The following is a 15,302-nucleotide window of genomic DNA, read 5'->3' on the forward strand; positions in this document are numbered from 1 at the left end:
TCATAAAATTCCTAATTTTTGTGATAATTTTAATTATTTGCAATAATACTAGTTTGATAATTTTTAGTGTAATTAGAGTTAAATTGTTAGCATATTATGCATGTATAACCTAGATTGATGCTATTTAACATGATTTGAAGCCAAAAACTTCAAAATTTTTAGAAATCTAGGGTTTGTGTTCTTGAGCAATTTGGGGATTTTTGAAATAAACAGGTTATGGCCGATTTTTGTCATGAATTATTGCTAAATTAAGTAGTGTAACATGTTTAGGTAGCCAAATGATCCAAACATTGATCCTAAACATGATTTTTGAGAATTAAAGTGGACTTTTTAAGTCTAAAATTCATGAACTTGATTAATTTGATATAAATGCCATTTGAAACTTGTTCAATTGCTAGTAATGGTTATTTTAACATGTTATTTGAGTTGAATGCTTATAAACTTTGTAAAATTTTTTCATATATGCTTATTTGAAAAAGTGTAAAATTGATAAAAATATGAAAATGAGTATAAGTTTAATATGGATTAAACATGTTATTGTAATTGTTTTAATTTGTTATTTTGCTAACACTAATGCATATTTGGATGCACAAATTTTGTGTTTAATGTGTTTTGCAGAGAAATACCGATACGGACGGTGCATTATCATCCAGACAACCTGAAAACGAACCACAGCCAGAAATGCAAAATGAGCCACAATATGAACCAGAACCTGAACAGGAACAACAACAAGAATAACAATATCATAATGATCAACACATACCATTATATGATCCGCAACAAGAATATGTTAATGCCTATGTACAATTTCCGATTCATCCAATAATAGAACACCCAACGATTCATGAAGAGCTTTTGCATCCCAATTTGAGATTTGATCGAAGTTGGAGAGATTACCTGACGTACCAAAGTAACAAATATAAACTGGTAACGAAAAATGTAGAAGTACCGAAGGTAATCGATTGGGAGCCTTTGAAAAGGGTCCAACTAGCTAACTCAGTTAGGCAGCATCTGATCCAAAGGTATGGGAACTCTTTTTTTCTCGACTGAGAATGTTTATTCACCATTCGTAGGCCTGTATATAAAGAGTGGTGTGTTGAGCTTATGAGTACTATATCTCTTGATACAGATGTTGTTAGGTTAGACGATAGGAATTTTCTTAGATTTTTACTTGGCCAGGGCTTTACAGAATTACACTCCTTCTGAATTACTACTACCTGATTGTACAAATGTGATTTATCATGGTGAAAGGGTAGATAGGAATTTTGACGCGGACGCTGTCTGGAGGCGTATGTCAAATTATAATGTTTTTACGCGGGGAGGAAGACACTCCTATTTAGATATTAACAAAGCAGAGCTTCGTATTATACATAGATTTGTAGCTAATTCGATTACACAAAGAGGTAACAACAAGGATAAAATGACTCAACACGATTTATTTTACCTTAAGTGTATTCAAAACACTAGAAGCTTTTTTAATATCCCCTACTGTGTTGGTTTTTATCTGTCTAAAATGGTGGAAGGAATACATGACGGGGGAATAATAGGAGGAGGTATTTTTGTTACTCTCATTGGAGAGTATTTAGGCGTAGATAGGGATCAAGGGGGTCCACTGATGGTGTGTAGGGAACAGGTTGAGACTTTAGGATTGCGGGTCTATCTGGGTGCACATGTATTAAAGAGCAGACGCAATCAGACAGTACCATATCAGGGCCCTCATCCACAGGTAGAGAGAGGTTCAGATGAGGAAATGGAGGAAGCGGATGACATTAGGGATGTCATTAGGGAGGCTGTTACTGACGTCTACCAGCGTATAGATGAGGTAGAAATGACAAACGAGGCTAGACATAGTCAGTACGAGCAGTGGCACGCCGAGAATGTGTACAAGCATTCCAGGCAACGACAGCATGATAGTTGGCACTATCATCAGCATCAGATCATGAGCCAGCTATCACCTCAGGTACCAAATAACTACGTACCGACCCGACCTGCTTACTATCCGCCACACCAGCCCGATATGCGACCACCATTTACTCTCTATGACCCTAACCAAGCCTATCAGCACACCTATAACCAACCGTGGAACCCGACCGACGACATGAACTGGAACCCCTATCCAGATTGATATAGTTCCGTTGGTGATTTCTATGATTTTTATCTTTTTATTATTTTTATTTATTTATGTTTAAACATATAATATTGTGATACTTTTATGTAAGTTTTAACATTTTTTTTATTTTGTTACTAATATTTCGTATTTATAATTTGAAAGTGGGATGTTAAGTCCCATTTCAAATTACCATGCATGTTATTATTTGTATGTATGTATATTGTCAATTGTACACAACAGGGTAAAATAGCGCATTTTCAAAGACTGGCATTAAGTTCAGCAAATGCAACTAATTTTGACGACAAGATGTAAAATATATGTGAAATAACAAGAAGGAATGAATAAATGATGTGCACCATTTATCATTCAACATAAATGCCAATATGTTTGGAAACTTTGGTAAAATTTAATCATTTTCCTACGCTAATCACCCTCAATAATTTAAATTGCTACTGATTTCTTGCAAATGAGGGCATTGCAAGATCTTATGTGTGGGAAGAGGTTAAATTCTTTCGAATTTTTAAAATTTTTGACTTATACACTTGGTTACCATTACAAATACTAGTAACGCAGTAGTTGTATTAGAATCTAGTGCTCTCTGATAATAAAGAATAGTCCTAGTCTTATATACTGACTACCTAATTCTAGTAAAATTTTTCAAAATTTTCAACTAAATGAACTCAAAATCATGTTTATACATATTTATGAACGATAAAACTAGGTGTTAACACTGAAATTATTGTTACCTCGTAAAGGATATAAATTGAGAAACAACCCAAAATATTAGAATTCATTTAAAATGGAATAGAGGAAAATAAAAAGGCAAAGAAAGGAAAATAAAAGCCAAGTGTGAGAAAAATTTACCAAGTTATTTAGAACATATGTCACATATTTTTGTACAAATAATTGAAGATACTTTTGTTTTGGACGATATTAATCAGTTTTACCCAGTTTATTGTAATATAAATGGAATTTAAAAGGAAGTAAAGTCTTCCGAGAAAAAGACACGCGCTTCTTGATTTAGGTCAGGAAGTTGTCGTTCAGACCAGTTGTAGAGTCTACGAAAAACCTTGAAAAGTTTTCTCGAAAATCAGGTGGAAATCCATGGACCTCAGCATCAAACAGGGTCACCAAGTGGTCAGACTTATCCTAACTATGAGAGGATCTGTCTCGTACAATGGGGGGCACCGTGCAAATTAGCTTATAAGACTAATGAATCAGATCCCCAGAAAGGATAATCTCCTTAAAGATCAAAAATCAGCTTTTAAGCCTGATATTACTCAATCCTTGAGATTGACTTTAAAGATTGAGAATTACAAACTCATGGAATTTGATGATATCTAAACTTGAGCTTGAACGAGAAAATATTTTGATCAAATTACAAACCGATTTGTTTTCTGAAACCCTATTTTCAATGCATTCATTACCATTAAACGTAAAATCCTAGGAATTTACCTAGAATTCATTAGGTCACCTGAACCAAATCGGGTGTCAACCTTAAGAACGGTGGTTGCATAGCATGGTCGAAGACAGGACCTTGTGCCAGACCGAAAAACTATAGGGTGATCTTTACTATTGCTCATACAAAGGATAGTAATTGCATCCGACACGATATAGACCATAATCAAAAGCATGTCACGGGACATTGCCTCAACAGTTGCTTGTTCAACGCTTTCCTTTACAACCGGACGGTAGTTTATCGAAAGGTTATATACGGAGCAAGTATACTGGACGTGTTGCTTTCCCAATACAAGGTTAGCAAGTGGGTGACACAAAACCGCAAGTTTTGAGCTAAAATTTTCAAATCTGAAACCCACCAAACCCACAAAAACATTTTGCAAACATCGGTGAAGGGTTATTTCAGAAAACTTATCTAGGGTAAAAGCTAGATTGAATTTTTAGAAAGATCAAATGTTTTCATAAAGATTCAATTTCCTTAAGGATCTAAATTTTCATGTTTTAGACTTTTAAGTTTCGACGCTCTACTTTCTTATTATTGTTTTTCGACTTTTTATTTTTCAACTTTTGTTTTTCGACGCACTTTTTCTTTCTCGTTTCTACGCTCTAGTTTTTAGGACATAGATTTTATCTTCAAAAATTTCGACGAAAAAAAAATTATTTTAAGCGGTTAAATTGATAGACATTCAAAATTTTCTGATTCGTAGTAATAGTTGGATTTGTTAGTGGCGAGTTGTGGGCTTCCAATTGATAATGCTAAAAACGAACATATATTTCATAGCAATATCCCTCAAGAAAGACAAGCTTTTAGTTGCAATTGTTCTATTTACAAGTGATATTCGTTTAAATAATAAAAGGTGAAGACAAAAGACAGATTCGACGAATTGAAGATGCAAACGACCAAAAAGCTAAAAAGTACAAAGTACAATCAAAGTGGTTCAAATTATTGATGAGAAATGTCTAAAAGTTACAAGAGTACGAGCCGTGAAACATAAAGTACAAGATATTAAATTGTATGCAAGGACGTTCGAAAATCCAGAATCGGGACCAGAGTCAACTCTCAACGCGCGACGCAACGTAGCTAAAATTACAAGTGAACTATGCACATAAATATAATATAATATATAAATAATTCTTAAAATTATATATATATATATATTATATATATTTATTAAAACCGTCGGCAAACTAGCAAACAAAAGCATTTGGGCTGGATCCAGCTGGTCATGCGATCGCATGGCCTGGAAGAACAAAGCTCATGCGATCACATGGCTCCCAAACTCTGGTCACATCTATAAATTTCGCAGTTTTTTGGACGAATTTACACTCCTTTTTCTATCCACTCTCTATCTCACGATATATATATATATATATATATATATATATATATATATATATATATATACATATAATTTTAATTTTAATTTAAGTTTAATAATAATAAGGTTATAGTGGCGAATGTTGTAAGTGTGTAAGTCAAAATTCTGTCCGTGTAACGCTACGCTATTATTAATCATTGTAAGTCATGTTCAACCTTTTTAAATTAATGTCTCGTAGCTAAGTTATTATTATGCTTATTTAAGTCGAAGTAATCATGATGTTGGACTAAATATTAAAGATGGGGTAATTGGACTTTGTACCATAATTGGGGTTTGGACAAAAGAACGACACTTATGGAAATTGGACTATGGACTATTAATGGGCTTTATATTTGATTAACTGAATGATAGTTCGTTAATTTAATATAAATATTTACAATTAGACGTAATTATAAATAACCACATGCACTCGATCGGACACGATGGGCGGGATATTTATAAATACTAATAATCGTTCATTTAACCAGACACGGGAATGGATTAATAGTCAATAGACTCGTTAAAACAGGGGTGAATTATGTACAAGGACACTTGGCGTAATTGTTAACAAAGTATTAAAACCTTGGGTTACACGCAGTCGATATCCTGGTGTAATTATTAAACAAAGTATTAAGACCTTGTTACAGTTTAAGTCCCCAATTAGTTGGAATATTTGACTTCGGATATAAGGATAATTTGACGAGGACACTCGCACTTTATATTTATGACTGATGGACTGTTATGGACAAAAAACCAGATGGACATATCGAATAATCCAGGATAAAGGACAATTAACCCATGGTAATAAATTAAAATCAACACGTCAAACATCATGATTATGGAAGTTTAAATAAGCATAATTCCTTTATTTTATATCTCATTGCACTTTTATTTACTATCATTTTATTTATCGCACTTTTAATTAACGTACTTTTTAATTATCGCAATTTTATTTATCGTCATTTTATTTATCGCATTTTAAATTATCGCACTTTTATTATCGTTATTTACTTTACGCTTTAAATTAAGTTATATTTATTTTTAATATTTTACATTAGGTTTTAATTGTGACTTAAGTTTTAAAATCGACAAACCGGTCACTAAACGGTAAAATCCCCCTTTTTATAATAATAATAATATTACTTATATTTATATATACTTATATATTTATACAAAAATAGTTTAAAATATAATATAGCGTTAAACTTGGCTAGTTCCCTGTGGACGAACCGGACTTACTAAAAACTACACTACTTTACGATTAGGTACACTGCCTATAAGTGTTGTAGCAAGGTTTAAGTATATCCCATTCTATAAATAAATAAATAACTTGTGTAAAATTGTATCGTATTTAATAGTATTTCGCAATAAAAATATAACTATTTCGTACCCCTCTGCTTTAACATCACCGATTATGTTTTAGTTGAAAAATTTCTTAAAAGATTCTTTCCGGTATCTAAAGCTGTAAGACTTCAAGGAGAAATTATTACGTTCACGTAGAAGCTAAATAAAACTCTATATGAGGCATGGACAAGATTCGGAAAGTTGTTGAGAGGATGTCCTCAACATGGTTTAGACACTTATCAAATAGTACAAATATTCTACCAAGAATGCGACATTACTACACGAAAAGACATCGACATAGCAGCTGGTGGTTCCATTATGAAGAAAACCGCAACTGAAGCTTACAAAATTATTGATAACACAGCCTCCCACTCACATGAGTGGCATCAAGAAAAAGACATCGTTAGGTCATCTAAAGCGGCTAGAGCCGATTCTAGCCATGACTTTGATTCCATTTCCGCAAAGTTAGATACTTTCGAAAGACGAATGAAAAAGATGACTAAAGATATTTACGCAATACGAATTAGTTGTGAGCAGTGTGGAGGACCACATTTGATAAAAGATTGTCTCAGTATTGAACAAACAATGGAACAAAGAGAGAATGTTTCATACATGAACCAAAGGCCTGGAAATAATTATCAAAATAATTATCAACCGCCAAGACCAAACTACAATCAAAATCAGAATTATAACCAAAATGTTCCATACAACAACCAACGAGGTCCTAGCAATCAACAAGTATCCAATAATACTTACAACCAGCAAAGACCTATTTTCCAAATAAACCACCATAAACCGATGATAAAAAGCCAAATTTAGAAGATATGATGTCGAAGCTAGTTGAATCTCAAATGCAGTTTTTCACATCTCAGAAACAAACTAATGAACAAAATGCTCAAGCATTTAGAAATCAACAAGCTTCTATTCAAAATCTGGAACAAGAAGTGAGCAACCTAGCAAGGTAGATAGGTGAAAGAAAACCGGGGAGTCTACCTAGCGATACAAATGCTAAACCCCGAAATGAAACAACTAAATCCATTACCACAAGAAGTGGTATTACACTCAAATCACCTGAAATACATGTAATTTTTGATGAGGCTATTCCCACTACACAGGAACCACAGCCTGAGCAAGAGAAGGAATCAGAATTGGTAGTTGAAAAGGTTAATAAAGATAACACTGTTAAGGCAAAGCCTTTTGTTAAACCATACCAACCACCACTTCCTTACCCGAGAAAAATTTGAAAAGAAAGACTTAAAGCCGAGCAATCCAAATTCTTGGATATGTTTAAACAAATAAATGTCAATCTTCCTTTCATTGATGTGATTTCAGGAATGCTAAGATACACTAAATTCCTGAAAGATCTAATCACAAATAGAAAGAAAATGGAAGAACTCTCGGCTGTTACAATGAATGCTAATTATTCTGCAGTGCTATTGAATAAACTACCAGAAAAATTATCTGATCCAGGAAGTTTCACAATTCCATGTTTTCTGGGTAGTCTTAGTTCAATAGAAGTATTGGCAGACTTAGGTGCTAGTATAAATCTAATGCCATATTCATTATACGCTAAACTAGACCTTGGAGAATTGAAACCAACACGAATAAGCATACAACTAGCCGATCGATTAGTAAAATATCCTAGAGGGATAATGGAGAACATGCTAGTTAAAGTTGGTACTTTAGTATTCCCAGTAGACTTTGTTATTCTGAACATGGAAGAAGATTCTCGAGTTCCTCTTATATTAGGAAGACCATTCTTAAACACGGCTAAAGTAATAATAGACGTGTTCGGTAAGAAACTGACCCTAAGTATAGAGGACGAGAGTGTTACCTTTTCTGTTGATAGAGCCATGCAACAACCGCAATTTGCAGATGATACATGTTATTATATTCAAACTATAGATTCACAAGCAGAATTATTACAAGAATTTTCAGAATTACAAGGAACAAGAGAATGTTCTTTAGGAGAAGGAACTGAACCAATTGATGAAGCTGAAATGTTAGCTACACTCATGGCTAATAAATACGAACCAATAACAGAAGAACTTCAAATGCTAAAAGAGGAAGACAGATATCGATACAAATCATCGATAGAAGAACCACCGATATTAGAGTTAAAGCCACTTCCAAACCATTTAGAATACGCTTATTTACATGGTGAATCTGAATTAACTGTAATAATATCATCTTCTCTTACGTAAAATGAAAAATCTCAACTCATTTATGTGCTAAAAGCTCATAAACCAGCTATTGCATGGAAGATTCAAGACATTAAAGGAATAAGTCCTTCGTATTGCACACATAAAATCCTTATAGAAGAAGGTCATAAGACATATGTGCAACGCCAATGAAGACTAAATCCTAATATGCAAGATGTTGTTAAGAAAGAATTAATTAAACTGCTAGATGCAGGTTTAATTTATCCAATCTCTGATAGTCTATGGGTAAGCCCAGTTCAATATGTACCTAAGAAGGGTGGCATGACTGTCATTACAAATGAAAAAGATGAACTTATTCCTACTAGGACTGTAACAGGATGGCGTGTTTGTATTGATTATAGAAAATTAAATGACGCCACCAGAAAAGATCACTTTCCCTTACCTTTCATTGATCAAATATTGGAAAGGTTAGCTGGGAATAGTTACTATTGTTTTCTTGATGGTTTCTCCGAATACTTTCAAATTCCAATCGCACCCGAGGACCAAGAGAAAACCACCTTCACGTGCCCTTATGGTACTTTTGCTTACAAACGCATGCCATTTGGACTTTGCAACGCCCCTGCAACCTTTCAAAGGTGCATGATGGCAATTTTTCACGACATGATAGAAGAATGCATGGAAGTTTTAATGGATGACTTTTCATTCTTCGGTGATACTTTTGAAACATGTCTAGTTAATCTTGAACGAATGCTTATTAGATGCGAGCAATCAAATCTAGTACTTAATTGGGAAAAATGCCATTTCGTGGTTAAAGAAGGCATTGTTCTTGGTCATAAAATTTCAAAGGAAGGAATTGAAGTAGATAGAGCTAAAGTAGATGTAATCGCTAAACTTCCACATCCCACCAATGTTAGAGGAGTTAGGAGTTTTCTAGGGCATGCCGGTTTTTACCGACATTTCATAAAAGATTTTTCTAAAATTGCCACTCCTATGAATAAACTCCTAGAAAAAGATGCTCCATTCATCTTTTCGGATGAATGCATCAAATCTTTTAATATTCTTAAAGAAAAACTCACTAATGCGCCAATCATGATAACTCCAAATTAGAATCTACCATTTGAACTCATGTGCGGTGCAAGTGATTTTTCAATGTGAGCCGTTTTAGGACAAAGAATCGAAAAACAATTTCAACCTATCTATTACGCTAGTAAGACGTTACAAGGAGCACAAATGAATTACACAACTACTGAAAAAGAACTCCTTGCTATTGTCTTTGCTTTTGACAAATTTCGTTCATATCTCATTCTAGCTAAAACGGTGGTCTATACCGACCATTCTGCTCTTAGATACCTATTTTCAAAACAAGATGCCAAACCACGATTAATCCGATGGATCTTACTTTTACAAGAGTTCGATATTGAAATCCGAGACAAAAAGGGAGCAGAAAATCTCGCCGCTGATCATCTTTCTCGTCTTGAAAACCCTGAATTAGAAGTTCTAAATGAATCGGCTATACATGATAACTTTCCAGATGAATATCTATTGAAAATCGATTATAATGAAATTCCATGGTTTGCAGACTATGAAAACTACTTAGTATGTAGATTCCTTGAAAAAGGGTTGTCGTACTAAAAACGAAATAAATTCTTTAGTGATATAAAATACTATTTCTGAGAAGATCCACATTTATTCAAAAGTTGTCCCGATGGAATAATACGCCGATGCGTATTCGGAGATGAAGCTAGTCAAATCTTAAACCATTGTCACACAGGACCAACAGGAGGGTATTATGGGCCTCAACTCACAGCAAGAAAAGTCTACGACGCTGGATTTTATTGGCCTACAATTTTCAAAGACGCACACCTTCTTTGTAAATCCTGTGATGCTTGTCAAAGGGCCTGAAAAATAAGTCAATGTGATGAAATGCCACAAAATATCATTCAAGTATGTGAAGTATTTGACGTTTGGGGTATTAACTTTATGGGTCCATTTCCAAAATCTCATAATAATATCTACATTCTCGTTGCCATTGATTATGTATCTAAATGGGCGAAAGCACAAGCTCACCCAAATAACGATGCACGAGTTATAGTCAACTTCCTAAAACATATTTTTGCTAGGTTCGGAACACCAAAAGCTTTAATAAGTGATCGGGGTACTCATTTCTGTAATAATCAACTTGAGAAAGTTCTCAAAAGATATGGAGTAACTCATAAAATCTCAACTGCTTATCATCCACAAATAAGTGGACAAGTTGAAAATACCAACCGAACGTATTCTAGAAAAAACTGTAGGATCAAATCCGAAGGAATGGTCCACGAAACCGGAGGATGCACTCTGGGCTTTTCGAACAGCCTACAAAACTCCAATTGGTACCACACCTTTTAAACTCGTTTATGGAAAAGCATGTCACCTTCCCATAGAAATTGAGCACAAAGCATTTTGGTCTTTGAAGATATGTAATCTTGATTTGCATGAAGCTGGTCGTCTAAGGTTAAGTCAATTAAACGAATTAGAAGAATTAAGACATGATGCAAATGAAAATTCGTTAATCTATAAGGAAAGAATGAAGAAATGGCATGATAAAAGAATCAGAAGTTCAAAAGAATTTAAGGAAGGAGACAGAGTTCTTCTTTTCAATTCACGATTCAAGCTATTTCCTGGAAAATTGAAATCAAGATGGTCTGGACCATTCATAGTCAAAAGAGTTTTCCCATATGGAATAATAGAGTTAATAAATTCAAATGGGATTGAATTTAAAGTTAATGGTCACAGAGTTAAATATTACATACATGATCCGATGGAAGTTGACAATGAAGTTAATCATAATTTCACCACCAAAGAAGACACTTAGAATGAAAACATAAATATGTTTTCAACGACATGTGAAAAACCAAAAGTGGAAGATGGAGAAATTTTAAATTAGAGTGATGAAGAAGAATTTCTTTATAAACCTCCCATTCCAAGAAACGAAGAAAAATATGATGAAGAAGTTCAAGTAGAAGTGAAAGAAACAAGAAAAGATCACCCAGAAAAGGTTAACAAACCAACTCTACTTAATAAAGTAGGAGACCCAGGTGAATTTATCATTTCTTGCTTGCTTAATGATGGTGCTATGTATAATGGGCTCGCAGATTTAGGAGCAAGTGCAAATGTTATGCCTCTTTCCTTATACAAAAGATTAGGTGTGGGTAAATTAACACCAACCAAAATAGGTGTTCAATTATTTGACCAAACCATTAAACACACGGTTGGAATAGCCAACAATTTACTTGTTAAAGTGGGAAGTTTGACCTTTGTTGCAAACTTCATAGTTATTAATATGGAGGAAAACCTTGATATTCCTCTAATTTTAGGTCGCTCATTTTTAGCAACCACCGAGGCATTCTTTGATGTAAGAGAAGGCAGAATGACAATTATGCATGGTGATAAATCGGTTACCTTTGTGAATCGAAAATTTCAATCTTCACCAACCAAAACTGTTAAACCAATAAAAATGCCTAAGTGTGGGGAAGATGAAGAAACACCTAATGATGACCCAATAACAAAGAACCCCGTTATTGATACGAAATTATATGAACCCGTTTTTAACAGTTCAACGAAGAAACTTTATAAACGGATTCAAGATGCTAGGATTAAGGGGAACTTTAAGTTATGTAACAAATTAGTATCTAATTTGTCGCCTAAAGAAAAGGCAATGTTAATTGAATTTGTGAATGTTATAGAGGAAATCAACAAATGGCTTGAAGCAAAAGTTAGAGATATGAAAGTTGTTGATGGTCCAATTGAAGTTAATAATGAAGTTAATCACAATTTCGATACCTGTAACGACCCTGGTTTTTCCAACGTTATTTATTAATAATTATTATTATTAATACGCTTGATTAAACGAATGTATGTTAATACATTTACATGTTGCTTTAATTGCCCGTACTTGAACTTTAAATGCCCGAAACGTCTTTGTGACACCCGGAACTTGCACGAATAATATTTTAAGATATTATTTACATTCATGATTAATTTTATTAATCATTTTAATTAACTAAAGCTATTAGTTAGTTACTTGGGCTTAAGTTGGACTTTTATTGGATTACTTGCTAACTACTTGCAAACTTGGGCTTTATTAGTTAATGGACTAGTGTAAGCCCACCCTACTTCTATTTATGAGTTAACTAGCCCACATGACCCTTGTAAGTGTTAGTTGGAAGGTTAACTAGATAGTTAAAGGCTTTAGGAATCAAATTACTTGTTATCCCCATGTACACCACCCTTTTACCCAACTTTTGCAAGCTTTTCATTCAAATAACCACTAAACTTAACCTTCCCCCCCTCCCTTTCAGCTGAATGCCGAACCCATAGTGCCACATTAGTGGTGTTTTGATTTCATTTATTCATTACTTCATTCCTTGTAACTCTCATTCACACACACACACACATTACTTGCAATTTTCTTCTCTCTTTTTCTCTCAAGTTCTTCTTTCTTTCTTGTAAGTAACAACTTCTTTTCTTCTTTTCTTTGTTGGTAAAAACTGATTTCATAAACATTAATCATCATCATCAATTGTTGTTTGTTTACTTGTTCTTACTTAATGTTTGAATACATGAAGTTACTAGTTATATGTTACTTACTTTCTAACTTTCAAGAACAAACTTACTAGTTTGATTTCTTCACCTTTATCTTGTTATAACAAGAACATTCAAGAACATAATCTCCCTAGTTATGTTCTACATATTTTGTTTCAAAGAATTAAAGTTCATAGTTGTATAAACTCTTTACTTGTAGTTCTTGAAGTAACTTTGAAGTTACTTCACTTAAAGATCAACTTGGTTGAATCTTTAAAAGTAAGAGCAACTATGAATCATCTTCTTGTTTAGATTAGCTTTCTACTTTATTTATTTCAAAGATTTAAAGTTTATAATCTTTAATTTTTGTTACTTGTGTTCTTGTTTGTTGTATGTTACTAGAATACCACCTTCATGGTTGGTTTAGGCTTATCATTTCATTTTCTTTATTTCTTATTGATTAGTTGCTTACTACACATTTGAACAAGGACATGAAACCAACAAGAGCTTACACTTTGGTGCAAGTATCATGGATCCAACACTTGGTTGTGATCTTTCTTAGTGTTCATGAACTTGTTCATAAACTTACATGTAACCTTGGTTCATCAAACACTTACAACACTTGCACTTGAGTTATGATGGACAAACCTTGGTCAAAATGATGTTAACACATCAACGAGTTGTACACTTGAAGCTATACGCATCAAGGATGAGAACCGTGATGAACATCAAGCACCGAGACAACCGGAACTCTCCAAAACCCACTGTTCTGTCCAAGACCTACTGACCTGATGTTTCTGGAACAGACCAGTAGACCTGGGCTGTTCTAACCTTGATTTTTAGATAGAACTTTTCGAGTAGATAACTTTTCATATAGGACTCGTCTTAATCCGAGTTACGGTTTAGGATTTACGGCCCTCCGATCGTTACCATGTCCTTTAACGTTGTGCAGAAATTTCTGACCTACTCGCACTTAGACCGTCGCCACGGTCAGACCAAGACGAGTTTGCTTCTGTAAATTTTACCACACTTAAGGGACTCATAGACGGAGCCATGACCACTGGTCTCACCTTAATACAGTAAGGGTAGAGGCCGTGGTGACTGACCGAAGTCAGCCTTTGTTTTAAACAACTTTCATAAACGAGTCTTACTTGTTACCTTTTTGTTTAATGATGATTGATGATGACCCTTATGACCTTAATTACGTACTTGTAAACCTTTTGAGACGACTTATTGACTTAGTGCTATTTGACTTAGGTTGAGGACGTTTGGACCGTTACTTGCACACCACTTTCCGACTACTACCTTACCATTACTACTAATCATTGTGAGTTATAGCATTCCCTTTTTACTTTAACTTATTTTGGGAACTGAGAATACATGCGGATTTTTATGTTTTACATACTAGGCACGAGTACTTAAACTTTATATATGTGTGGGTTATATAACGGCAGAAACATTCCCTTTAGCTCGGTAACGTTTAATCATTGGTTTTTGAACCGTGAACGCGAATCTTAGATATGGATCCATAGGGTTTGACATCCCCACTCGGGCTAGTAGCGCTAGCATTTAACGAGTGTTTAATACTTCGAGGTTATACGCACTTGCCAAGTGCACTTTAAGGGGGTACATTAAACGTTAAGTTAGTTACCGGGTGCCCACGGTTAAGCATATACTTTTACATACTTTTGAAACGCTCGTTGTAGCACTGAAATCTCGTGGCCTACTTACATTACTGTTATACTTAAACTATAGCTCACCAACCTTTGTGTTGACCTTTTTAAGCATGTATTTTCTCAGGTGCTTGAAGTCGCTTCCGCTATCTTACTAGTCGTGCTGTAGAACCCGCTGCCTAGAGTTGTTATCGCATGACTACTTATGTTGCATTCAAACTTTTTACTTATGAACTTATGTTATGTAACGACCATTATGGTCACGTACACTTATTTAATGCTTCTACTTAGCGAAGCATACTTTTGATTTGTAAAACAATTGACGTATGTTATGACGTCACTTTTATTGATGAATGTAAACTCTGTTTTGAAAACGCATATAGTACTTAACCTTGTAATGATCCTGTTGTTGATGGTCCGTACATGATGATTTAGTACGGGGCGTCACATTTGGTATCAGAGCGTTGGTTGTAGGGAATTAGGATGCATTAGTGAGTCTAAGACCGACCCGAGTAGGATTCACTAATAGGGCTAATCTACAACTTGTTAGTTTACTTGTTTCCGCTGAACTTACTGCATGCTGCTGCTTACTGTTACTGCTATATGCCGTATGCTACTACGTAATTTCACTACT

The sequence above is a fragment of the Rutidosis leptorrhynchoides genome, chromosome 4 (assembly GCF_046630445.1).
Source record: "Rutidosis leptorrhynchoides isolate AG116_Rl617_1_P2 chromosome 4, CSIRO_AGI_Rlap_v1, whole genome shotgun sequence".
Classification (NCBI taxonomy): Eukaryota; Viridiplantae; Streptophyta; class Magnoliopsida; order Asterales; family Asteraceae; genus Rutidosis; species Rutidosis leptorrhynchoides.